A 25677-nucleotide genomic window follows, 5' to 3' on the forward strand; every position below is an offset into this window, starting at 1 on the left:
GATCATGTGACAATCAAGGAGGTGGGAATACAGAGAAAGAAACCAGCAACAGAGAGCGTGCGCGGTGTTTCCATGGTCACACAGCTCATTGGTAGCAGGATAGGGATGTGGCCCCAAGCAGAGCAGCTGGACTGTGGCAGCAGAGAATGGGGGATGCTGGGCTGGGAGAGCCTCAAGGAGGGGCTGCCGCACTGGCAAAGGAGGACAGACATCTGCATAGTATTGCTGTTTCCAGGGTGCTTTCCCAAACAGCCCCGGGAGGGATGGAGAGGCGGGCGGGGGCTCACCATTATTATGCCTAAACTCTTTTCCCAAATGAGGAAACCGGCAGAGACTCCACACACCAGGCCTGTCCAGAGGCTTTTAGCTGGCCAGTGCTGGACCCTGGATCTGAACCCACTCTTTGCCCTCAGCCCCTATTCATGGCTGTGGAGGTAGTATTCTCCCAGCCCCAAGCTGTCCGTGTGAGGGTATTGGAAAGGGGCCCAGGCCTGAGAGAGTGGAGCCTATGACTGCTGCCCCCCAACCAGAGCTCTGGTAAGGAGTACGCCCCAGCCTCGGACCCCTCATGGATTTTGTGCTTCCCCTTCTCCCTCCCTCCCCAGAGCCAGGGCATTTGCAGTGCTATTGTAAAATGAGTAACAGCAAGACCTTTGGGATCAGATACACCTGGGTTCAAATTCAAGCTCTTCCTCTCCCGGGTGTGTGAACTCAGACACTTTGCTTGACTTCCCTGAGTCTCAGTTTCTTCATCTGGAAAATGGGCACATTAATAACTCCTACGTTATAGGCTTGTTTTGAGGTTTAGACAAAATAGAACACAGGGGGTGTTCATCCCAGTGCCTGTCTTATGGTAAATGCTCAGACACTTTAGCTCTTTTTTTTTTTCTTTTTTTCTGGCTGCATTGGGTCTTTGTTGCTGTGCGCGGGCCTTCTCTAGTTGTGGTGAGCTGGGGCTACTCTTCGTTGCACTGCAAGGGCTTCTCATTGCAGTGGCTACTCTTGTTGCAGAGCAGGGGCTCTAGGCGCCCAGGCTTCAGGAGTTATGGCATGTGGGCTCAGGAGTTGTGGCTTGCGGGCTCTGGAGCACAGGCTCAGTAGTTGTGGCGCACGGGCTCAGTTGCTCTGTGGCATGTGGGATCTTCCCAGACCAGGGTTTGAACCCGTGTCCCCTGCATTGGCAGGCGGATTCCTAACCACCACGCCACCGGGGAAGCCCAAGCTCTTATTATTTTGACAGCCCCCAAAGAAAGGCCTTCAAAGACCCTGATGCACAACCTCCAACCACCTTAACTGGGTGTCCCCTGTCCTCTCTGTCTCCCAGGGTGGGCTTCAAATTGTGCCCCTCAGCGTTTTGTTCTTTACTGGTTGCTAGGATTTTTCTTTGTCTGCCGTCACACTGCTCCCACCCTCGGGGCAGAACTGCGAGAAGAGCGGCCCCGGGTATTGAAGCCAGGGACCTGGGTTTACCCAGCACTTTCCAGCTGTGTGACCTTGGGTTAGTAACTCAAGTCCTCTGAGCCTCGAGTTCCCCTTCTCCAGGCAGGGAAGAGCAGTGACTCCCTTGCAGGGCTGTTTTCAGGATTTAAAGAGACTTTGAGTTGGTGCGTTTGGCTGCAGTACCAAACCCCGCAACCTGCGGGGCTTCAACAACAGACGTTTATTTTCTCACAGCTCTGGAGGCTGGAAGTCCAAGATCAAGGTGTCAGGAGAGTTGTTTCTTTTGAGGCCTCTCTCCTTGGCTTACAGACGGCCGTCTTCTCCCTGTGTCCTCGTCCTCACGTGGTCTTCCCTCTGTGTGTGTCTGGTCCTTCTCTCCTCTTCTTACAGAGACAGCAGTCGTGTTGGATTAAGGTCCAGTCCAATAACCTCATTTAATTTAATCACCTCTTTAAAAGGTCCGTCTCCAAATACAGCCACATCCTGAGGTCCTGGGAGTTAGAACTTCAACATAGGAATTTAGGGGAAACAAAATTCAGCCCATAGCAAATAGTGACACGTAGACATAATATAATAATTATTTCTTCCTTTGTACCTTCCATTCTACCTTCCCAGTGCAAGACGTACAGTAGGTGTCAATGTATCCTTGTAACTGACCAGTTTTAAAAACAAGAATATTTAGTGTGAATAAACTTCCCATCTACGAATAAGGAAGAACCAAAGCTAAGCTGGAAAACCAGTGGACCAGCTCTCAGCAAATTCACACACGATAATCCAGATTTACGCAAAGGATACAACCGTCTCCAATGATTTATCTTACAAAGGGGTCCACTGCAAACTCCTTTAGGTACTTTAAAAGGAAGGCTCGAGTTTCCCCAGGCTTCATGTTGTCTGGGTTTTTTTTTAAGTGTGGTAAAATACACATAGAATAAAATTGACCAACCTCGGCACTTTTTAAGTTCAGTAAGTGTCAAGTATATTCACGTTGTTGAACCACCATCACCACCATCCATCTTCAGAAGTTTTTCATCTTCCCAAACTGAAAGTCTGTTGCCATTAAACACTAACTCCCCATTCCAGCCTCTGGCTAGCCCCATGCTACTTTCTGTCTCTGAATTTGACTGTTCTCCGAACCTCATGTAAGTGGAATCATACAATATTTGTCTTTTTGTGACTAGCTTATTTCACTTAGTATAATGGCCTCAAGGTTCATCCAAGTTGTGACATGTGTCAGAATTTCCTTCCTTTTTAAGACAGAGTAATATTCCATTGTATATTATATATATTGCATTTTGTTTATCCATCTGTCGATGGACACGAGTTGTTTCCACCGTTTGGCTTTTGTGACTAATGCTGCAGTAAACACTGGTGTACCAGTATCTCTTGAGACGCAAGCCTGGATCATCTAGTCGTTCTATTTTTAATGTTTTCAGGAACCACCATACCGTTTTCCACAGCAACTGCACTATTGTACCTTCCCACCAACAGCACACAAGCGTTCTGATTTCTCCACATTCTCACCAACACTTGATATCTTGATAATAGCCATCCTAATGGGTTTGGGGCGGCTAGTGTCATTTTAATAGTATTAACCCAAGTTTCTGTGACTTTGGACACCATAGGACCTCAGTCCTCTTTGATGTCTGAGTTTCCCGAGTTCTTTTCCCTGTATTTGCTGGTGACAAGCCTCTTCAGGCTGGTGCCTCTGAAGTTCTGCTGTTTGCGGCTGGGTGTTGGGGGCTTCGTGGGCCTGGCTGAGAGGTCCCTGCTGGGTGGAGGTCTGGGGTGGGGGGGCGGGCAGGACTCTCTTCTGGGGAAAGGACTCTATTTCTGTTTTCCCCCTGGGTGAGTCTGCCCAGCACTGCCTCGGGGTTTACTTGCCCAAGGCTCTCACCAGCCGTCCCCAGGCGGGTCTGCATCCGTGGGCACGTGCTCAGACCTCCACCCCAACATGTTCACAGGGAAGAAACACATCCTGTTCTGGGCACCCAGCCGCAGAGGCAACAAGGAGAGAGCTGCGGGCAGCGGCCACCATGACTCGCAGGCAGATCAGGGAAAACAGACAACTGACATAGGCTTGTTCGGTGCGTCCCACAGCCAGCCAAGCTGAGCTCATAAAGTCTTCTGGATTAAAGAAAGAGCTAACCTTGACACCACGTGTACATTCTGAGCTGAATAGACCTTCATGACCAGTCAACATTTACTGGGTATAAAGAGAGAGGTAGATCCTATGATCCTAATTTCAGACATGAGGAGACTGGGGCACAGAGAGGGTAAGTAACTGGCCCGAGGCCACACAGCTGGTAAATGGTGGAGTGAGGACTCACCGCTCTTAACCATTCTTCCAGGAAGAATCTGGTCTAGATGTTTCAAACCGTGCCCCTCATGGATGAGAAAACCATGGCTGTGACAGGTGAGGTCACCTGCCAAGCTTGGGCATCCGGGACGCAAGCCTCCGTGCAGAGCTTCCTCCTGCGGGAGTTCCTGGGAGAGTGAGGGAGGTACGGCTTTGCTGGAGACAGAGCTGGAGCTGCCCCAGACCCATCCGCGGGCTGGGCCCAGACCCCTGTGGCCTCGCTCCCTGGCCACTTGCCGAGCCTGCTGTGGAAGGACGGGCTTTGGAGGAACCAGGCCGTGTTCGCTTCACCTCCTGGCTGTGCCTCTTACTGGCTGTGGAATCCCTGGCAAATTATTTAACCCCTCTCGGCCTCAGTTCCATCATGTTTAAATTGGACACAAATGTACCAGCTCACAGGGAAGCTGAGGATGAGCTGAGATAACGTGCATAAAGTTTCGGGTGTGGGTCACACGTGCAGTAGAAGGTCAGTACATGCACGGCCCCTCCCCGTCAGGGCCCAGACTGGACAGCATCTCCCTGGGGTCACCTGGGAGTCAGTGTGGGAGCCCAGCCTGCCCACCCCGGGGCCCGTCTGCCTCCCCTTTCCAATCAGCTTGGCCCCTGGGCCACCAGGCCCCCGTGGGCAGCAGAGGCTGTCGGGGCTGATGGGAGCCAGTCCCAAGAGGTCTTCAGGCAGATTACCGAGGACTGATGAGGTGAAGGGGATAGCTGCCCGTGAGCTGACGGCATCGCCTGCGAGGAAGGGGAGGCAGGAGGACAGGGGGGCCCTAATCTCGGCCTGAGGTCTTCTGGAAGGACAAGGGTACCATCTGGAGGCACCTCTGCTGGAGCCGTTCCCTCTGGGCCAAGGTCGCTCTGCAGCTCATCACTCTGGACTGAACGGCCTTTCCCATGAGCCACCAGGACTGGGCTTGCACAGACCGACTGGCCTGCGAGCCCTCCGCTCTCCAGAGGGAAGTAGAATATGTGGCCTCTGTTCCAGAGGCTGGACAAGAGGGGTGGGGCATGTGCACGTGAGGGTGTATGAGTGCTTGCACCGGCGGGCCTGCCTGCACGCCTAACTCACCAGGCCAGGGCACCTGGGAAAAAGACTCAGTCCCAGAATTGTGCAAGCTTTTTGCCATTGGCATTATTTCTTGATTGTGTTGCTTCTTTCTTACTCATTTCTAGCCCCTAGATTTGAACAGTAGGCCCGCTGCACCCCCGTGCACCCCACCTGAGATTAAGAAAAATAGGCAGGGCCTCCTGAATCCTAGATGATCCACGGGTATTTATTAAGTGAGCGAGTAAATGATAAAGTCAAATGCGGAAAGGTTTGGCCAGGCCGTCCCTTCTGTTGAGCTGGGCTGTTTCTTTTTCCCACTGTGTCCCCAGCCCCTAGTACAGAGCCCGGAACATAGAAAGTGCTCAGTGGATATTCGTCAAATACATGAATGAATGGGGACAAGTTGCTGTTTTGCTCTTTGTCCACATCCGATAGATAGTAACATATTAAAGTCAAAACAATACGCCCGATAGATAGTAACATATTAAAGTCAAAACAATACGCCCAATCAGGGCTCAGGCAAGGATGGTTGAAGCCACATCAATAAGGGGGCTGAGGCTGGGAAGACAAGAGCCAGCGGTCATGGCTCTGGGGGCTGGAGCCCTGTTCAGCCAGGTGGCCTTTGGCAAGTCAGCTGACTCCTCAAGCCCGAGTCCTCCCTCGTCAAGTGCACCCACTACGCGGGGCCTCACCTTGCGTGCATGATACAGGCAGTGCGTCTCCAGCCCTCCGCAGAAAGCCTGGCACGTGACAGGCATTCGATAAAAGGATAACTGTTACTATTGGTACCAGATGTTTGCAAGAGAAATGAGGGCTAAACACCCAAAAGCAAAGGACGGGATCACTGCTAATCCTGCAAAGGACATAAGAGCCTCAGGAAGGACTTGAACAAGTTAAAAGTAAGTGTCAGACGGGGAGAAAATATTTGCAGTAGCTGTATAACAAAGGATTACTGCAAAGAAAACGTAAGGAGTCCTTCCTGTTTCTAAACAACCTAAAGACAAATGGACAAATGATTGACATGGGCGGTGCACAGAAAGACAACTACAAACAGCTACTAACATAGGGAGAGGTGTCCAGTCACAGCAGTAAATGGAGAAGTGCAAATTAAATAGTAATGCAGTGTTTTTGCCATCAGAATGGCAAAATGGCAATACTGCTAATATCCAATAATATTGATGATGACGTGGGAAAATTGTTACCCTCATCAAGTGTCAATGGGAGCGTAATTTGATAAAAAACGTTTTGGGGAGCATTTCTGGCAGTACCACTCAAAATTTGGGAAGCCTACATACAGTGGTGGAGTAATTGCACTTCTAGAAAACTACCCTACACTAAAACAAGCCCCGGTTCTCAAAGACATGTGTATGATACCCTTCGCGGCCACGTGCTGTCTTAGCAAAAGCAAACATTGAAAACAACTTGAAGGTACAACCATGGGGAAGATGGAAGTGAATTTAGGCACGTGTATTTTGTGGACTCGTATTCTGTCATTAAATGAATGGGGCGCTTCCATACGCTATGGAAACATGCCCAAGATACGTTGCGTGGTCGGGATGGGGAAGGTGCAGAAAAATACACATGGCGTGATTTTACACACACACACACAATTTTGTCTTTATCACACAGACCCTTACACATACGTACAAGTGCCGCAAAGGGACCAGAGAGAGCCTAGCACGACCTGGCGTGGAGGTGAGGGCTCATGGGACAAAGGCGGACGAGGGAGGGGCTCACAGTTTACTCTGTCCTCCACTGGCTCGAATCTTTTAGGATGAGAATGCAGTAATGCACTTGGAGAAAAAAAGCCAGGCAGCGTCAGTGATGGATTGCGCGATGCAATTGTGACTGGTGGCAGAGACGGGGTGACGTGACCCCGGGGTTGGGTCCAGCCCTGGGGCTCCAAGAGGCCTCCTGATGCTGGGCCTCATTTGCCCCACCCCCAGCCCGATTCCAGCCCACTTCCTCTCCAGATAGCGCCCCCCACCAGGTTATCAGCGGCCTCCTCATGGGGAGGCCAGCTCGGCACCACACCTTTAATGTGCAGTCATCAGGCTTATCACCCTGCACTGAGGGAGGCCGGGGGTGCCGGGGTGGGGGGGGGAGGGGGGGCATGTCCAGGGACCAGGCAGGGCTGGTTGATGGCGACCAAGCCCCTCTCCTCATCCTAATGGGGTCGGGGTAGGGGGAGCCTAACGTCCCACCACCAGCGACTCCTCTCTCCACGACTCGGACAGCCCTGTGACAGCCTTCAGACCTCAGGCTGCCCTCGTTTCCTACAGTACCGGTCATGGCACCTAGAATGCATGGCACGCCTACCCCGGGCCCTACCACTGTGCTAGTTGGTGGGCCTGTTTTTTTGCTTCTTCATCTTTAGACCTAACAGGGAAGTACGGAGGGACGAGGAAACACTCAGAGATATTAAGAGACCAAGGTCTCCAGCCAATATGTGGCAGCACCAGGATTTGGACACAGGTCACCGAATGGACATGCGCCCAGAAAGCAGGGGGTCCCAGTGGACCACGTCAGCTCCAGCCCCGGGTCTCCCCCAGCTGCCCGGAACCCCAGCAGTGACTCATTCTGCCCCTTATCCTTGGACGTGGGTGAGGGGCCCTCTCCTTTTGAGCTGACTCACACAAACGTCATTACACTTGAGTCCTGCTAATTGAGAATTGTGTCTTTCGGCTTTTTGAGGGACTGGGTGGGTGGAAAGAGCACGTGATAGGATCAGAGACCTGGCAGGCCTCTCTGAACCTCCGCTGTGCCACTGGCCAGCCTCGCTTTTCTCATCTGTAAAAGTGGTATAGTACAAGTCCCTGTGCAAGTAAAAGGGGTGCCAACGTAGATCACACCCTTGGGAGTCAAGTAAATGGGTGACAGGAACTGTGGCATCACCACCAACAACAACATCATCAGCGTCATTTGTGCCAATCTCAGGGCCTCAGTTTCCTCATGTGTAAAAATTAAGAGGAAGGTTAGATGATCTTTTATGTTTCTGCCAACTCTCTCTGTAATCCCAGCTAGCCAAGGTGACGTTTGCTTGGTACCCCCCTGGAGGAAATAGGATTTGCCAAACTAGCATAAACGAGCCTGCAGAGATCTCCCAATCCTTCACCAGGGCCGGGATACAACTTGCAGAGTCTTCCAAGAACCTCCGGAAACCTACATAGCGTGCTCACCACAGATCTGCCACTCTTTGGAAGCAATTCCCCGGCAGTGCCCTACGTCAAGTTACTTTACATCCCTGAAAGTATCAGGACAGCCTTACTATTAAAATCTTCAACTTTCCAACACAGAGCTTCCAAGAGTCAGGCTCACCTCCACCCCACTCAGAAGGGTTGGCACGGCTGACCGGGAGGAGACCCCGGCGCTGTGGCATCTCAGGGAAGTGTGCGGGAGCCGGGGATCTGGGGAGCTTTGGAAAAAATCTGGATAAAATCCCTTCATGAGTTGAGAGAGCAGGAATCTCTGGTCTTTGAAGCAGCCACCTGGATTTTCAGAGGCTTACCATCTGCTCCCAGCTCCATCCCTATGTGGTTTCGCAGCCACAGCTCCCTCTGGGTCCTAATGCTATTTTTTTAGTGGACGAAGCTGTCCCAGGCCTCAGCCTAGAAAGGACCCTTAGACCATCAGACCTGGAGAGACTCAGAGCTCCCCTAATCTCCCCTGCCTGGGTCCAACCTTTGTGTGCTCTCCAGCAAGTCACCTAAATTCTCTGTGCCTCCGGTTTCTCTTGGGAAAATTGTAGTTCGTCCCGTCCTGTGTCCTAGGGTTCTAGGACCCCCCTCAAGACTCAGGGGAGCTGATTTGGGGAAATGACATCAACTTCTTGGTTCTCTCTGAGGCCCATGGTGACTCTGCTCCATTCTTCCAGTATCATTTCCCAGTTTGACTGAAAGTGCTGGGGACCCCTCCCCAAGGGTCCAGGGTGAAAAAAATCAAAGAGCAGTGTAGGGTGTCATGGGGGTGGGTGGGCTATGGAGGGGGATGGTGCCACGGTCTGGGGATGTTATAACGGGTGGGCTTTAGGGAGGCTGGTAGGATTGTGTAGTTGGTCTCGGGCGCAGCTAGAGCAGAGGGCAGAGTCTTCTGAACCCCGAGCCCCCAACAGCAGGTCGGAACATGTTCGTGAATCTTCTGGGAAAACAGCACCCAGGCAGGCTGGTAGAACAGACAGAGCTGGCAGGGGATGTGGGTGCAGAGAGGCTGATGGGGACACCGGTGGCAGCCACCAGGGGCTGGAGGCAGGGCGTCCTCCGCAGTGGAGTTGGGCTGGGGGTGGCCAATGCCCAAGTGGCAGCTGCATCTTTGTGGGGACTCTTTCTGAGCCGAACATTGATCCTGGGGACTCAGATTCACCCAGCACATACTGCATGAGCACTGACTGGGTGCCTGGAACTAGGTACTTCGCATGTATCGTTCTGTCTAACGGTAAAAACCCCATGAGAAGGCACAGATGGGGAAACTGAGGCCCAGAGAAGGTGGGTGAATGGCCCAAACTCACACGGCTTTAGACTTCCAGCCCAGTCCCCTATCCATACTCCTCAGCTGGTGACGTTTGCGGGATGGGGACCCGACTGCTTGCAACCCAGTGGGCTCTGGATAAATTGTGCCGGGAACATGCTGCTGGATGAGAAAGGACTTGGAGTAAAGCAGGATATCAGAGTTCCAATCTGGGTCTTTCCAGCAAATTCTCTTGGGTCAGTGCGACCCTCTCAATAGTAAGTTAGACCATACGAAACTGCCATTTTTGTTGGTCAAAAATAATTGAATATTACCAATTTCATAGGTTCCACCTAAGAGTACGGAACAACCTTACGAAAAAGTGTCTGGAGACCGAGGGCTAGAGGAAATGACCTCTCTCTGCCTCAGGGTTCTATGATTTGTCCCTTGAGTTTAATTGCAAGTGTGGTCAGCTTTACTGGGGCAATGGCTGGGACCCAATAGATTCTATATCCTCTACTACCACCACCCACCCAGGGGAGGTGACAGATGCGTGGTCTTGAACAAGCCCCTTCTCCCATGGCTGGTGAGCCCCAAGGCTAACGTGCTGTGGGTCGATGGCCGCATACCCTGGGAATGGGGCTAGGATAAGACAGGCCATCTACCCACTGACATTGAAACCCCCAACCGTCTCCTCCATCTCTCCCAGTTCCTTATGTCCCACAAGGATTCCGGATCCCAGATGGTGATGTAAAGGCTTGGTGGGAATTCGAGTGGTCTTCAGGCCAGGGCTGTAGAGTGAGGCAGGGGTTCTGGGGCTGACACACCTGGATTACCATCCCAGTGCTGTCACTTCCCAGGTGGGGAGTGCCCCCAGGAAAGGCATTTACCCCATCTCTGTTACATACCTCGGCTTCCTCAGCCACAGAATCTGGAGAGCACCGGTACCTACTTCGAGGGCTGTGGTGAGGGTGAGGGAGGTAGTGTCTGTAACGCTCCCAGGAGATGCTAGCCAATGTTTGCATTACTGTCCCTGCAAGCCGCGTGCATTTACTAAGCACCCGTGTGGAGCCAGGGCTGGTCCAGGGGCCTGAGGGACCCTCCCCTAGTTACCCTCTTTGCTCCACCCCCCCTTGCCCTGGCTGCGTCGTTGGTGGTCTCAGGCCCACCGCAGCACTGAATCCCTGTGATAACTCTGGGGTCATGGGGGTCAGCCTGGGGCCAGCAGCTGCTCAGCCATCCGGATCTCTCCACGCTCCCTGCTGATGGGGGGCTGTGTCAGAGGCTTGAGGCTCTCAGAGACGTTGGTGTAAACACCGAGATGAACACGACAGCAACCGCAGCAAATCTGGATGAACCAGGAAGCATCTCTCCCTCTGCCGGAAGCCACAGGCCTTGGGGGAGGGAGTCCTGGCCGAAAAAGCAGCATCCCAGCCTAGGAGGACCTGTCCCAAAGACCCAGTACCCACAGGTATGCCCAAGGTACCTTGTGCAGATGGTGGGGTAAGGGATGGGCCTTCTCTGAGACCCCCTTTCCTGAAACACTGCCCCTCTGGCATTTTTACTCCTGGCATTCCCCCTTATACTCCTTTGCATTCCATGGGACCACTGTGAACCTCAGTCTCTTCTTCTGCAAATGGAGGATAATGCCTCCTCTTGCTTGGCCTGTAATATTTGTGAGCTTCAGATTGTGCAGTACCCAGTGCAGTGTCCGGACACAGAGAAGCACTCAGTACCAGTCAGCACCTTCCCGCTATGAGCTCTGCCCTCCCCGGAAGTCCTTTCCTAAGATGCTAAGGCCCCTGGGATGGGCCAAAGAGGCAGTGTGGTCTGTGACATCCGTCAGTGAAGGAACATGGAGATAGAATCACAGAACTTTGAAGCTGCAAGGCCCCTGCAGAGCTGGGCAAACCCAGTCACATTTCTCTCCTTTGTGAAGGCTACAGGTCTTGTGGTCAGCTGGCTCAGGTGGGACCTCCACGCACCAGGTGTGTGGGCTTCAAGCAGGCTCTCAACCTCCTGAACCCCAGCGTCCATGTCCTAACGTGGGGGTGATAATTATGTCCTCTCTGCTGATGAGGGGAGGCATGAGAAAACGTCTCACTAGTTATCTGCACTGTTTTCAGAGGCTCACGTAGCTACGTGTTTCTCCAAATTAGCTGGGAGTCAGTCTCACCAGGCCTGACCCCTAAGCCTCCTCCCTTCCCTGGTCCACAGAGGCGGCCAGTCCAGGGTCTGGGCCGAGCAGCCCAGGGCTGAAGCCAGGCTCCAGCACCGCGGGTCCTAATTCAATACCAGTAGCTGCTGTATGGGGACCGCTCGCTGCAGGTCAGGCCCGCCACACACTTGGCTTGTTCATCGTCCCCCGTCATCCCCGAGGTACAGATGCCCCGGCTTCCCATGTGCCGGGGATGGCGCTGAACTCGAGGGACACGCAGTCAGGCACGGACCCTGCCTGAGAGGGGAATAAATTATAGTCAAAACCACAAAAATAATGGAGGCTACCATCTATTAAGTACTTCCCATGTCCAAGTGCTTACTACACCCTCAGAGTTTGGTCCTATTATGTAATTCTGCCCTTATGAAGTGGGTTCTAGTCTTATTCTCATTTTATGGATGAGAAAACTGAGAACTGATTAGGCAAACAATCACCTGAGACTGGATCACAACTTGGGTCCTTCTGACACCAAAATTCTTGCCCTTCGTCCTACAGTTCTTTCTAGATATTCTCCCCGTTAGTCCTGTGGATGAAGCGTGGCATACAGTAAATGCTCAGCATCTTAAATAATTGTCATCCTTTCTGTCTTCCTCCAGCCATGTTTGTTCTGGGCGCTCTGGCTCCTCCCCTCTCCCCATCACGCCATCTGGCTTCCCAGCGTGCCTCACATGACCTCACCTCCCCCCACCTTGAACTTCCGCCACACGAGACCCAGGATCCCCAGCCCGTTGCCTCAGCCTCCACCTGCTTCGGAGGACTGAAGGGCCAGGAAATAATTGCTTAGCGAGTGATCAATACACTGACATCTTCAGATACTGCAAACATTTTGACGGTGATCTCTCCCTGATCAGGACCGTTCATAAGAATCTGTGTAAAGACTTACGTTTCCTCTTCATTCTTTTCCTCTACACGTGCCTTAAAGTAAGCAGCAAAATACTTTGGACTCAGCTTCCTCCAATAGATTCTGTGGTTCCTGCAGCCCTTCTCAACTCCCTCCCTTTTCCCTGTAAAATTAAGCTTCCCTTCCTTGTTCTCTGGAGTTGCCTATGGGCCTCCATAGTTCATGCCTCCTGAATTGCAATTCCTTTGGCTATTCTCAAATCAACTCACTTTTACTGGTTTAAAAAAAAAAAAAAAAAGTAAGCAGCAAAGAAGTGGTGGCAGGATATGCCAGGAGGGGAAAACGAGGGGTCCAAAGAATCTCCAGCTAACCGTCAGGACCGAGTTCCTAGTACCCACCCTGGCCAGGCTAGTGGGTGTGCAGACCGCAGGGTGTAAGAATTCTGGGGCCAGGGAGATGCCGCATTTCCACTTACAGCACGGTCTCTAAGGGAAGTCTGGCACATGCCTGCCAGCTCACGTTCTTTATCCTGCCAATCTGGCCTCACCCACCTTGAGAGGAGGTGGAGAGCCCCCAGGGTCATTTCACGCTCTGCTTCACGTTTCCTTCCTTAGGTCGATTCTTCCCCTGAACTTGCAAAGATCCACCTCAGATGAGTTCAGGATCTGCCTTGGAGTCTCTTACCTTCTATTTCCTGCCTCTTAGATCTGTTGGAATAAGGCTACGGCCACAAAACACTTGTGTAGCCAGGCACCTTAGATGCATGACATCCTAACTTGCCTGGTGTGATTCAGGGATGCCACCCTCTCCCCCTTCTCCTCCCGGAAATGACGCTTGCCTACACCATTAAAGTAAAATGAAAGTTGGCTGTCCATCCAACTTCATAGCAGCATTATTCACAACAGCCAAGAGGTGAATAATGGAATTTTGGAGACTCTCTGTGACGAGTGTGTCTCCAAGAGGCCAATGGTGGCCGATTGCTGGGTCCCACTGAAACCCAGGGAAGTAATTGTGCAGCAGAAGGGCACAACTAATGTCAACACTCACAAATTAGGCAAATGAATTCCATCCGGTAAGGAAAAGGGAGAGGGTCCCTGACTAAAGGAACGTCTGGGTTGAAGATATAAAGAAATGATGAAGTGGCCTTACCTCCCAACATTCCTGGGATGAAATGCTGATGTACAATCAGTTTTCCACAGATCTTATAAGGTTATGAAAAAACAGTGTTACTAGTATAAGAAGATAGAGTAGTGGATACTTGGTTAATTAAACATGGAAGCAGGTTATGTGTTACTATGGCCGTGATGACTTATTTCCACAAGAGAGATCACATTCCTGTCTCTCCCTGTGCTTCATATGAGAACCGATACAGGATTACAACAGAGTTTCCCAGAGATGTGCCCGACAGCTCTATGTAATCACTCCTTGAGATAGTAATACATATTGCATACTTTAAAGCGTGAAAAATACTTCAAAAAAGAAGTCTGTTTTACTTCGCTTAATCTAGCATTTCTCCACTAGCATTTCTGTAGAAAATTAATTTTCTACAGAAACCTTTCTCCACTAATATCTATCATTCTGTGGAAATAGAATTTCTAGGAACATACTTAGGAAAATGCTTCAGTATATCATTCAAATACCCTTGACTCACCCCATGATTCATTGAACAGTCAATGTTCGCTCACAAAGACACGTGTTGTCCAGGCACTAGAAATGCAGAGTACATGAGTGCAGTCCCTTTCCACCAGACGTACACTGTATGGGGGACACCATGGTCAATTGGCTTCGCAGGGGCTGTGTAATTCCACAAAACACTGAATAGGAGTTGGAATAGTGGGCAGCGTAGGGTCTGGAGATGCCCGGGAGAGGTCACCTACCCCAGCTCAGGCATCGGGGAGGGATTGCCATGGGACAAGCTGCTCGAGCTGAGCTTTAAATCAAGTTGAGGAGTTAGCCAGGCTCGTATCGGAGAAGATTGTTTTAGAAAGAAGGAAAAGCCCACGAGGGACTTCGAAACACCAACAAAAAGAGCTTACGCAGGGGATGACTGAGCAAAAGGTGTGCATAAAGGGATGAGAGAGGAGAGGCTGGAGAAGAAGATGGGGAAAGATCCTGGAATCTACCGTCTTAAGGAGTGTCGGCTTTGTCCTAAACCATGTGGCACCGTGGAGGGTCTAAGCGTGTGGCTGTCTCCCTTCCTGATACTGCTGGATTGAGAAATTTAACCGCAGTAGCCTGGGGGCCGGGCAGGAGGGGCAGAGCTGAAGAGGCAACCCCAGCACAGGGGATGGGACAGACTCCAGACAGGACCTACCATCGTGGGCAAAGGCAACATCCCGGCAAGCAGTTTTATCAGATACGTCAGCAGTGGGAAACCTTGCAGTGGATGCCAGTTTCTGCATAGTCAGGAAATTCTGTGAGGCAGGGGGACAGGACTCTAATCCTGGGGGCACAGGGGAGAGAGGAGATTGAGGTATAAAGATCTAGGAGAGCTTTTTTTTTTTAAGGAGGAAGCAGTGGTCAGGAGGTAAAAGGGAGTGGTGGGAATTGGGGTACAAGTGAGAACTTCGTGCCAGGGACAAAAATCAAAGCTTCGGTGACACAGGAATAAACATGAAAACCAGATTCATCAAGATTTGTCTCAGAGCTTGGAGTGAAGGTGGGAATGAAGTGGTCTTCGCTGTGAGGCGGGGGAGCTGAGAACTAAGCAGGTCCGGGCCGGAGAGCTGCCCCTGCAGGTCTCACCCACCAGGCTCACTGCCCAAAGCAACCAAAGCGTTCTGGGCTGGTGCTGCCCTCTGGTGGCTAGAGAGAAAAAGCGAGAGACAGATCTCTAGGTGGGCATCTCCCCTTTCTCTTTGAAGGAATTACATACACTCTGCCCTCACCTCTTTACAACGTTCTGTGGTTCTCTGTGCACAACTTAGTTCACTCCAGATCAGACACTTGTTCACATGTTCCCTCTTAACTCCTGCATCTCTGCCTTAGCTCACTCCCAGCGTTTTTTCCTAACTTGTGGGCCTTCCAGGGGAGCCTCGTGGCAACTGCACAGCCTGTGCTGGCTTCACAAGGGAAGTCTCCCTCCCAGCACAAGTGAGCAGGTGGGAGCCACCCTAGGAACTGCCAGGGAGGCCTTGTCTTTAGTTCTGAGAGATGCTCTGTACAGTTGCTAGGAGAGAAACTGGTTCTCACAGTTGAGAGAGAGGGGGAATTTCCTTAAATGACCCCAGTCACCATTAATAAAAGACAGCAAAGGATCTGTATGAATGGAAGGAAAATACATTAGGTTTGAAACTAAGCACAATTTTAAAAAGCAGAGCAATGTTATCAATCTCTACAGCACAGTGCTCGTAGGTGATACTCAGGAGCGCCCTCGGGTACATGCAAAAGTCTCCATCTATTTCTCCACCTTCTTCTGATTAAAACTCTATGTCTCCTCAAGAACTAGCATTTAGGAAAGGAAAATGATTGCTTTATTGAATCTGTTATTTTGTTCATGTAAATGATGAGTTTGCAAGAGCATTTACTTTTTGTTGCAAATACACATCATTTTAGACAATGGGTTTAAATAGATTGGGAGGTGGGGTAGGGGATTGGAACTATTACATTGTTTCCACAAGGAAGTGTGTTACTATTTCCAAACAAACCCATCCATAAGTAGGGGCTGCCTGGAGCATCACTTCCTTAGTGTCCAGGTTGAGACAAGGTCTACGGGGACGAATGGAGGTGTGATGGGGACAGCAGATCCCTATGCGAGGAAAGGGAAGGCTCACTGACTGCACTTCTTCTAGAACTACAACCAGGAGCCCAGCACTGGACAAACGGGCCCAGGGGCAGAGGAGCAAAGCCAGAGCAACTGTGAGAACCAGTTTCTCTCCTAGCAACTGTACAGAGCATCTCTCAGAACTAAAGACAAGGCCTCCCTGGCAGTTCCTAGGGTGGTTCCCACCTGCTCACTTGTGCAGGGAGGGAGACTTCCCTTGTGAGGCTGTGCAGTTGCCACGAGGCTCCCCTGGAAGGCCCACAAGTTAGGAAAAAACAGAATGATCTTTGCAGGCATCGGTACAGCTGAGCAGCTCGAATCACGGGTTCCTGCACCTATGAAGAATAATACCCTCTGTGCCACGGTCCTGGGGGCGCAGCAGCAGCCAGGGCTCCTGGTGCAGGTCTCGGCCCCTCTGTCCCTGTCTCTCTCTGTCTCTCACACACACACACAGACCCAAGCACATTCTGCCCTAGACCTCTCCTTATCTGGGCATGAACAGCGGCCTGTGTTCTCCCACAGACCAGGAGAGCATCTGCCACCCTCGGGGACGCTTTACTCCACTGTTTGCAGAATGAGCCCCCTGAAAGCCGAGGGAAACTGACGATTTCCCTTGAGGAGGAACTCCAGGAAGGTCTCCCTCTCCCGTGGACCCCAGAGAGCACACTCCTGCCTGAGCCAGAGAATTGGAGGACATGATGGCAACCGCAGAGGTGACAGGTTGGGCTACAGATGAGCACTTCAGTCTCGTGCTTTTTTTAAAAGAGAACTGAGGACATTCCTTCCTCGCCTTTTTCTTTCTTGCCTCTTCTCTGCCCTCCCGGCTCTCAGGATTTCCAGTCCTATTCCATGTCTGTTGATCCCGCCATGTCCACACAGAAGACCCTGGGGATTCTCGGAAGGGCATCTTGAACCTCCTTTTCTGCACAGCACTTGTCCTAAGACTGAGAACTCATCCACCGTCCACACGGAAGACTGGGGCGCTTCCGGAGGCTGGGGCCTGGGTACCACGCCCACCCCGCGTGCCCCGCTCTGGCTCTGCGTTCAGCCCTGCCTCTCCCGCCCCCATCCCTGCTCGGGGCTGCCCTCCTCTGCTTCAACCCTCGCAGCTCTCCTGTCCCCCCCGGGGTGGCTATCTGACCGCCCATCAGCTGGACAAAGCATTTGTCAGCTTTAATGGATGTACAGCTCCCAGCCCTGACATGTTTTATGCATCCCTGGGGGCTTTGATCTCCTTGTCTGCGTACATAAATGAGAGGATTACCGAGCCATCCAGAACAGGACACCAAAAATGTCTTTCGCTGGGGTGCTTTTGCCTCCAGCAGATAAGAGTCATAAGTCGAAATCCCGGGAGCCATTAGGGCCCCGAGCCTGAGGGTAACTCCGCTCAGGGAGAAATGGTTCAGGGGGGCTCCCTGTCACAGCTCCCCGATATTGTTTATATCTGGGTGATGCGGATAAAGAAACCGGTCAGTTCTGGCCCCGCCCTCCCTCCCGGAAGATTACGAGCAACTGTGGCTGACATTTGCCAAGGCTGCCTGGACTGACTTGGTGGTGGCATATGGTTACTGTCAGGGCTTTCTGGACGTGCGGGCTGGGACTGGACACTCGGGTGGGGACTGGTATTTTTAGGACACTTTGAGTTCTCAGCTGGATTTAGGCCAGCTCCCCAGACGGGTACAAAGCGGCAGTGTCACTCCTGCCTGGCTCCACCTCCCGAGAGAGGGAGGGAGGAAAAATGACAGTGATTATTGCCCTTACCACCTTATGCCTGGTGGATGCCGGGAGCTGGTGTTTGGAGGTGGGGTTTTTTGAATGCTCACCCGAAGTTTCAAGATGGCAGCACAGACATGGCAACCAGCAGAGAGATTGGGGAGGGGGTAAGATACCATCAGGGAGGTGGGAAGGGTCCTCGTTAACCATCAGCCAGGTGAGGGGCCTCATAAGTTGCTCAGGTGAGCTAACAGCAGCTCTGATCCCGATTCTCTGGCCCCCGTTTGCTTAATAAGGCTGCCGTATCTAGTGACATATTTATCACATGTGCCTATATGTTCTAGGGACAGGTGAGTCACTGGCAAATAAGGTACAGTGCTTCCTTCAATGAGCTCAAGACCTTATCGTCATTTTCCTTTAGTAAAATAACAGGAAAGGCTCCCGGGGTTGGAAAGGCCGCCTAACCCAACCTCACCTAATGTTTGAGGACCTTCTACAATATCACTAAGAAAGAATCATCTGCCCAAGCTTGAATACTTCTGGTGACGAAGACCTCACTACCATAAATCTTTGACACCTTTGATTATTGTAAAGCTCACCCTGGGTCAGAACAAAATTTGCTTTTCCATAGCATCTACCCCTTGGTCTTACTCCTTGTCTCTGGGGCAGAGTAGCATGAGTGTAACTTGCCTCCACAGATCTTGTGTGGAGTAGTCTCTAACCCACTGGCAGGTCATACTCCACATCTGACAAACGTCAAGGAAAATTAAGTAATGTCTAAGTCATGCCCCTCACCCACCCTCTGGCCACCCACTAACCCATCCAGGGCCTTTGTGAATTAGACGAACGTGTCTTTCCCCAAGGCACATTATCGCCACCTGCTGGCAAATCGCCATAATGCACCACTTCCTGGGGACTTGGTCCTCCTCCCAGCATTGAGGTTCCCTTTTCCTTCGAATGTGAGAAGGAAAGTTGAAGAGTCTCAACACTGCAAGGGGTCAGTGATGTGCAATCTAAACCCAAAGTGATTTTTTAAAATTATTTTTTTAAAGACCAAGCAAAACATTCTTAAGCATCTAGAGCAATCCTTCTCCAAACTTTCAGAAAGCATGTCGCGCTCCCAGATGCTTTTAGCCTCTGTTCCCGACTCTCTTCCTTTCCTTGATGCTTTCTTTCATTTTCTTTCCTGCGGTGGTGCCTCATCCCCAGGACCCCAGTCCTTGCTGACTGGTTCAGGAGTGGGTGGAGGGGGTCTGCGCTTATAAATTATCGATGCTCACTAAAGAATAAATCGGTTCTATAAGCCTCCCACCCTGAGCCCTGGGAGCTCTCAGAGTTCAAGCTCAGTCATCCTGACTCCCTCCGGGTCTGAGGGCTGAGCTGGGTCCCGTCTGGGGGCAAGAGGTCCCGCCCTGCCCTCCAGTAGCTTCCAACCAGTAGAGTGTCTCACTGGGACTTGACACAAGCATTTCCTTTCTGGAGGAAAAGGCCACCCTATGAGTCTGATGTATTCAGTCATTTCCAACAAGCGACTCTCAGTGCCAGGAACACAATGCCAGGCCTCAGATTGGCACAGGTTTGGGCAACAAGCAGGCTTTGCTCTTTCTCCTGCTCAAGGCACCTGGGAATGCTGGCGTGGGGAAGGGGCTACCTCCCCCTGTGCAAGTCCCCAGATGACTCTCACCTTCCGTTCCTGGACATGTTCGGCAACTGTGTGCAGTTGGGTTTGTGCAGGAGGTAACACCTGAGCTGAGTCATAACAGGAGGGAGATTTGGAAAGGTGGAAACAACCCAAGAGTCCACCAATGGATCATGGGTAAATAAAATGTGGTCTAGCCATACAATGGGATATTGTTCAGCCTTAAAAAGGAAGGGAACTCTGACACAGGCCACAGTGAATGAAGCTTGAGGACATTCTGCTAAGTGAAAGAAGCCAATCACAGACGGACAAATATTGTATAATCCCACTCACGTGAGGTACCTAAGTAATCACACTCACAGAGACAGAGAGTAGGATGGGGGTAGCCAGGGGAGTGGGGGAGGGGAAAAGGGGAGTTCGTGTTTAGTGGACACGGAGTTCCAGTTTGGAGTGATGGGCCAGTTCTGGAGATGGATGGCGCTGATGGTTGTACAACATTGTGACTGTACTGACTGCCATTGAATTGTATGCCCCAAAACAGTTAAAATGGGGACTGTTGTGTTATGTATATTTTACCACAATTAAAAACCAAAAGGATAGGTATATTTGGAGACTGGCAGGGACAGCGCTGCAGGAGGTGGGGCAGCTGGAGTAGTGGCGTGGAGGGGCTGCACTCAGGATCGGAAGTAGAGTTTGAATTCCTCAGTGCAGTCATTTATCTGGAAAAAGTCACCCTCCATCTCTGAGCCCGTCTCCTCCTCGAAGGAAGTGTGACAGTACTAACCCCAGCCCCGTCTCTCTCATAAAGGATGGATGAAGAACAGCCTCTGCCACATCCTTTATAAACCACAGGAGCATCGAGATTTTTAACTGGGCACTTCAGGCCTAAACGTATTGAGGCAATGGAGCTCCACTTTAGTCAAAGATGGGGTAGAATCTCCTTGAAGAGAGATCTTGGAGACCCAGGTGCTACAGGCATCCTTCAGCGTCCCGAGGACCCTTCCCCAACACACTCACTCAGACCTGGCTGACTCTGCTTCCTTGGTTGCCTGGACACCCCAGTACTAACTGGGACCGTACCATCTTCCCCCTCCCCTCTCTGCCCTCATCATTCCCTCTCGGGACCAATCACGCTCCCAGGAACCCCTTCCCTCCCTGCAGTGGGAGCATCCTTCCCCCACCACGATGGCTCGCCAGGCTGAGACGTGCTCCGAGTGGGAACTTGGACTGAGCTGTCTGCCCCCTGGGAGCTGCACCAGCGTCCATAGTTGGGGACCCCCAGGCCACACCAGGCATCTGCCTGTGCGGCTCCTCTGTGGGGCGGACTGCTGTGGAGGCCAGCCCCCGGATTCAGTACTAGAAGCCCTGGATTTGAGTCCCAGCTGCAAAGCTGGGAGTTCTTAGACCGTCACCAGCTTCTTGGAGCTGCAGTCTCCTCGTATGTGCCCTGTGACGTGGGAAGGTATACCTGTCTTGCCTTTTGCACCAGATTGTTTCAGAGACCCAAAGGGAATAATAAATGCAACAGGGCATTGCTGATTATAGATGGACTGGCGAATATGAGGGGATACATTACGATCCTGAGTGCTTGAGCAGCGTCTATACTGTCCTTAGGAAAGGAAAGTTCAAGTTCCAGACAGACACCTCACAACTCTCCCTCCCCATAGACACCTTTAGGCCTAGCTGGTTGACAGGCTCCATCCACAGGCACAGGAATGAATCAGGAGGGGCCTTCAGATGCCACGGATTATTTAAAATATGTCTATTTCAGTGGCTGAATTACTGTTTAAAATTTCTGAAATGCCGGAGAAGCAAAAGCCGCCTCTGACCACGTGTTGCTGCCTCCCAGCCTGTCTCCCGAGCCGTCCTCCCCAGGGGCCCCTCCCGGGTGAAGGGCAGAGCACAGTCTCCCCCTGCAGCCCCACACTGCACAGCTCCAACTCCTCAGGCTGGAGCTTGGACCTCGTCCAGCCCCAGAGCCAGGATAAAAACTCCACTCTCCTCTGAGCATTTGAGCCAATTAAAAAGACAAACGACCACTGGCTTATCTTTCCTTCTTCCCCTCCATCCCTTTCCACCCCATGGCCCCCTCTCCCCCAGGGAATGGGGCTAGGGACCTCCGGGCTGTGCTTCCCTTCTGTAACAACCAGGCTCCCCCATCCCTCTCTCCTGCCCCCCAAACCTGCCCTGGACCTTTCAAGGTCTTGACGGATGGATCAGCTCTGGGCTCCTCCTGGAGCTTCTGAGTGTCCCCAAGCCCTTGGGCTGGAGGACGGACAGTGGAGGCATAGGAGTGAACTAGGAGAAAGTAAAGCAGAAAGGCCACAGGCTCAGATGACTTTTTCTTTTTTTTTATATGAGAAAGCCTTAGAGTTTATTTTCAAGCTCTTACCGTGGAGCCTGGAGCTTTTAACAGAAGGCTCTATTTCTGGAGGAGCATTTAATTCATTTGTTTTATGGTTAAGATGACCGGGTCCCCTGCCTTGAAGAAGGGCCAGTCTGCCCAGGAAATAACAGTAGCTCTGGAGGTGGAAAGCCCTAGGTCTATTCCAGTCTCCAACCCCAGCAAGCTCTGAGACCCAGAGCAAGTTACTGAAGCCTCTAAGCCTGCACGCCCATTTGTCAAACGCCTATCTGATAGGAGGGTTAGAAGGAATAAGATATCACGCATTAAGTGCCTGGCACAGCATCGGGCACACACAAGGCATGCCATTAATATCCGTCAATTCTCTTCCCTGCTGTGGAAACCTCAAGACATTTATTCTTCCTCTATGACTCATACCTTCACCTCCTATCATAGCTTACTTAAGGGTCTCATAAGTATAAACAGAAAGTTTATCTTGAAATCTAACTGAAGAAAAAAAAATCTTTGATACTGTCTCTCCCGGATGAACTCCTATTCATCCTTCAAAACCCAGTCCAATTGTCACCTCTCTGGCATTAACCTTCTCCACCATTCTCCCAGCACCTTGATTACACTTCCATCTTTACTCTGCAATATTGCAATTGTTCCACTAAGTTAATGAGTATTTATTGAGTGTCTGCCACACATGAGGCACACTGCCAGTTCCAGGGACACCTTGGTGAACAGGATGAAGGAAATCCCTGCTGTCCTGCAGCTTATATTCAAGTTAGAGGAAACAGACATTTTTTTTTAATTCTAAAAAATAAGCAATTTGTCTGTCTCCTAGACAGTGGACTCCTTTGTCTTCTTCCCCTTTGTATCTTGAAAAACTGCACAGTGCCGAAAAAGTGGGAAGTTCAGCAAATGTCCATTCTCTTCTCCAGCTTCATTTTCGACGTTTCTCTCCTCTGGGAAGACGACCAAGGCCTGTTCACAGGCCCTTTTGGCGGTCAAGGTCCATTGCTCCTTAGGTCTGAGCAGCTATGAGCACCCCATTTCACGGCCACACCAGCAGCTATGAGCACCCCATTTCACGGCCACACGGCCACACTCAACAGCCCGCCTGATATGGACAAAGTTCCCTCAGACTCGCTGCTGCGAGACAGAGTGCGTGGCAGAGAGGCTGGAGCTGCCTCTCACCACCAGGCTGGGCCCAGGAGGGCTGCGTGTGCAGGCTGGGGGCAGCCCGGCTGACGACCAGGCACCGTCTGCTGAGTCGTGGAGCCGCTTCTGAGAAGCCCCCAAGAGGCAGGGACTATAGCAGGAGCTGAATTCCTTCCTGTTCCCCCCTGCAGCCAACTCTCCGGAGAGGAGCATTTTGGGTAATGTTTGGCTCAGCCGAGGCAGGGGTCCTAGAATGATGGCGCTAAAAAGGGATTCAGAGATCGGCCAGCCCAAGTCCCTCACTGATGGAGAAGACAACTAACACCCAAAGTAGGAAAGAGTCACGCTCTAGATTAACAAGCTCGCGGCGAACATCTGCTTCGGGAAGGGAAATTTGTGGATTTTATGCTCCTCGTCCACTTTTTTTTTTTTTTGCGGTACGCGGGGCTCTCACTGCTGTGGCCTCTCCCGTTGCAGAGCACAGTCTCCGGACACGCAGGCTCAGCGGCCATGGCTCACGGGCCCAGCTGCTCCGCGGCATGTGGGATCCTCCCGGACCGGGGCACGAACCTGTGTCCCCTGCATCGGCAGGTGGACTCTCAACCACTGCGCCACCAGGGAAGCCCCCAAGCTCTCTTTTTCCACGACACCATGCCTCCCCGCAGAGGTGTTGGTGGAAGGCAAGATGCTCTATGTTTGTGGGCCAGGAACTGCTGCCAGCACGGTCCCTGGATCATCGAGGAGATGCGACACCCGACGCAACGGACGCACGACCCCGTCCCGCAGCCAGTGGGTACACTTCCACCTGCACCCCCATCCTTCCAGCCGCCACTCGTCTCAAGCAGCCAGAGCACATGGAGGGCAGGGCTCGGTCCCCCAACCTACTGGGTCCCACCTGTCCAGGTATGGTGTGTGGTGGAGAAGAAAGCACCCAAGATCGGAAGTCATCAGCGTTGGTTCTGGCTCCATGACCTCGGGCACTCACGTAACCCCCAAGCATCTTCTCCGCCAGGGAAATGAGGAGCCCCAGCCCTTCCCGTCGGGATTGTCGAGGGAGTCAAATGAGCTCACACAGGCAGGGGACCAGCCCCAGGAGCCAGGGGGGCTTGTTCCCAGAGACGAACGCCAGCCCCTCCCAGCTGGGCAACCCTGAGCGAGTCACGCCGCTTTGCTGAGCCTCTGGTTTCCTGTCCTGCAAGATGGGAACGGGGACAGTCAGCCCTGGGCAGATCAAACGGAGCGCTGTCTGTGAGGCCACTCAGTCAACGGGTAAGCACCGTGAAGACGGTATTTGCCACATACTCAAAAAATAGCCACCGCCTGACGAAACAAACCCTCGCTCCCCAGGTAGCAATGTGGATGGCCCAGAACCAGCAGTTACGAAACGTTACCAGCTGCCCCCGTCCTTGTGCACTCCCAAGGTTTTACATGACTGGGCCCTCGGGGACGGGGCTCGCAGGACCCTCCCCAGAGCGGGCTGTCCGTCAGGACGGCCCCCTTCCATGCACAAGAAGCCACTGGCACTTCCTGGCTCTCCCCGGGCAGCTGCAGCTGCTGCCTGAGACATCACGTGCCCTTGAGAAGGTAGCTCCCAGCGCAAGTTTAGTCTGAAATTCCATTCCCGGCCTCCCCCTGCCTGGAGCGCAAGGCCTTGAAGATGTTGCGTGCTGTGTGGTCGGACCGGGCGAAAGGAACAGCGTGAGAGAAAGAGGGGCGAAAGGGAGACCGTGAGCACGGCGATAGCGGGGTCAAGGCCGGAAAGTACAGCGCAGACCAAAGGCTTTGGATCCTCTTTCGGCTGAAGCAGTTGTTAGTGGCAATGCATAAAAACGAGCATCTTCGTAGCTCCTTCATCTCACGACCTCAGATCATTTTCCAAATACAAGTCCCTCCCACATCCTCTGTCCTGGAACAGCAGCCATGCCCTCGGGACCCCAGCCTAGAAATGTTCAGGCCTTTGCTCACTTGTCACCTGTGTCTTTTAAATGGAGGACCCTTGCGGCAGCTTCCCCACCACCCTCCAACACCACAGCCTGCCCGGGCTTCCTTACGGACAGAGTTGTGTCCCCTCCAAATCCCTATGGTGAAGTCCTCACTCCAGGATCCCAGAATGTGACTGTGTTTGGAGATAGGGTCTTTAATGAGGAAATTAAGTTACATGAGGTCATTAGGGTTGGCCGATATGACTGGTGTCCTTATAAGGAGAGGAGATTAGGACACAGACACACACAGAGGGACGACCGTGTGAGGACCCAGGGAGAAGACGGCCATCTACAAGCCAGGGAGAGAGGCCTCAAGAGAAACCAACCCTGCCCACACCTTGATCTCAGACTCCCAGCCTCCAGAACTGTGCGAGGATAAATTTCGGTTGTTTAAGCCTCCAGTCTGTGGTACTTTGTCAGCCCGAGCAGATTAACACTATTTCATATTAGCTTCAGTTCAATTCAAGAGATTGCCCAGCCGGGGCTGGCCAGGCACCGGGCCAGACTACAGATTCAAAGAGAAAAAAAGACACCAACGCGGCCCTCAAGTTGTTCACGGTCCAATGTGAGGTCAGATAAGTCAAGGAGAGAATTCATTCTGGGAGGTTCAGAAAGAGCACTGAGTATGGGGTGATTAATTACATGAGAACGTCCAGGAAGACTTCTCAGAGGAGGTGAAATCTGAGGACATTCTCAAAGGATGGAAAAGGCTGGACAATTTATCAG

This window comes from Aethalodelphis obliquidens, unplaced genomic scaffold (assembly GCF_003676395.1).
Source record: "Aethalodelphis obliquidens isolate GAN/ISIS:26980383/991018 unplaced genomic scaffold, ASM367639v1 scaffold61, whole genome shotgun sequence".
NCBI lineage: Eukaryota > Metazoa > Chordata > Mammalia > Artiodactyla > Delphinidae > Aethalodelphis > Aethalodelphis obliquidens.